The sequence below is a fragment of the Suricata suricatta genome, chromosome 4 (genome assembly GCF_006229205.1).
Source record: "Suricata suricatta isolate VVHF042 chromosome 4, meerkat_22Aug2017_6uvM2_HiC, whole genome shotgun sequence".
In the NCBI taxonomy this organism is placed as follows: domain Eukaryota; kingdom Metazoa; phylum Chordata; class Mammalia; order Carnivora; family Herpestidae; genus Suricata; species Suricata suricatta.
In genome coordinates, this window is record NC_043703.1 from 106,978,902 (window position 1) to 106,980,262 (window position 1,361).

A 1,361-nucleotide genomic window follows, 5' to 3' on the forward strand; every position below is an offset into this window, starting at 1 on the left:
GCTATATCTTCTAATTCACCTATTCTTCTCTTTGCCTCATCAATCCTTGAGGTGGCTGCCTCCAGTTTATTATTCACCTCACCTATAGCCTTTTTTAACTCATCAGTTGATTCTTTGATGCTTTTCTCAACCCCAGCGATTAATCTTATGACCAGCTTTTTAAATTCTTGATCTGATATGTTGTCTAGATCTGCCTTGAGCAGTTCTGTGGCTCTGACTTCCTTCTGGAAGTTCTTCAGGGGAGAGTTTCTTCGTTTTGTCATTTTTGCTAGTTTTCTGTCTCTTGTCACCTTTAGAAAGCTCGTTGTGCACTGTGCATCTATTAATATTTCTCTGTTAAAGGAGGCTTATTGACTGTCCAGGGCCTGTCGTTTCAGGAAATATTCTCTTAATGGTGTCTCTTGGTTTCTCTTGTGCCTGTGAGTATTTTATTTCCCTACTCTGCAATATTTGGGACTCACCTTCTTGCACACTTTGGCTTGTTTCTTGGTGTAGTCCTACGAAGGAAAACAGACAGACAAACACAGAGGGAACAGAAGCACACATACACACAGACAAATCAAACAAGGAAACACATTAAAGGGGAGAAAGAAAAGAAAGAAAATGGGAAAGAGACAAAAAGAAGAGAAGAAGAGAAAATAAAAAGTAAAGAGAAAGAAGAAAAAAACTTTAAAAAATATAAAAGGGGGTCAGAGACAACAATGGACAGTAGACAGTTTAAAAGTGTATGACCAGTTGAGGGGAGAGGTAAGGATGAGATACCGGAGAATATATCTGGGTTGCAAGAAGGTGAAAAAGTAAGGGAGAAAGGAAAATAAGGAGTAAAAATTTAAAAGAATTAAGTAAAGAAAAAGGAAAGAAAGGTAATAATAACAAAGAAATAAGTAGGAAAGAAGTGAAGAAAAAAAATTTTTTTATATTAAAAAAAAGCAGTTCCCCCTCGTGGATAGGCGTGGTTTGATGTGGTAGGTCTTGGAGGCTGCTCTCAGAGGCTCCGCCTTGGTGTCTATGGAGATAAGAATGGTGGCAAGCCAAGTTCTGCTAAACTAAGCAGGGTAGGCCACTCTAATGAGTCTGATCTCCTTGGGCCACAGTTGAGCTGAGTTGTATTTTCTAGGCCCGCCTCGGTTCAAAGTTCCAGTCCGTGCACATTTGTGCTATCACAGATGAAATGTATTTGTTTTGGTGGCTGGCTTCTTAGGGGGAGGAATCAGTTTGTCTTGGCTCAGGCAGGGATTTCAGCTGCCCCTGCCTGAGGCGAAATGAGCAGCAGGAGGTGAAGTGCGCACCTTCACAGACCCAAATGCGGAGTCCCCACCCCCAGCCAGGATCGTGATTGCAATGGGGGAAAGAAAAAAAAA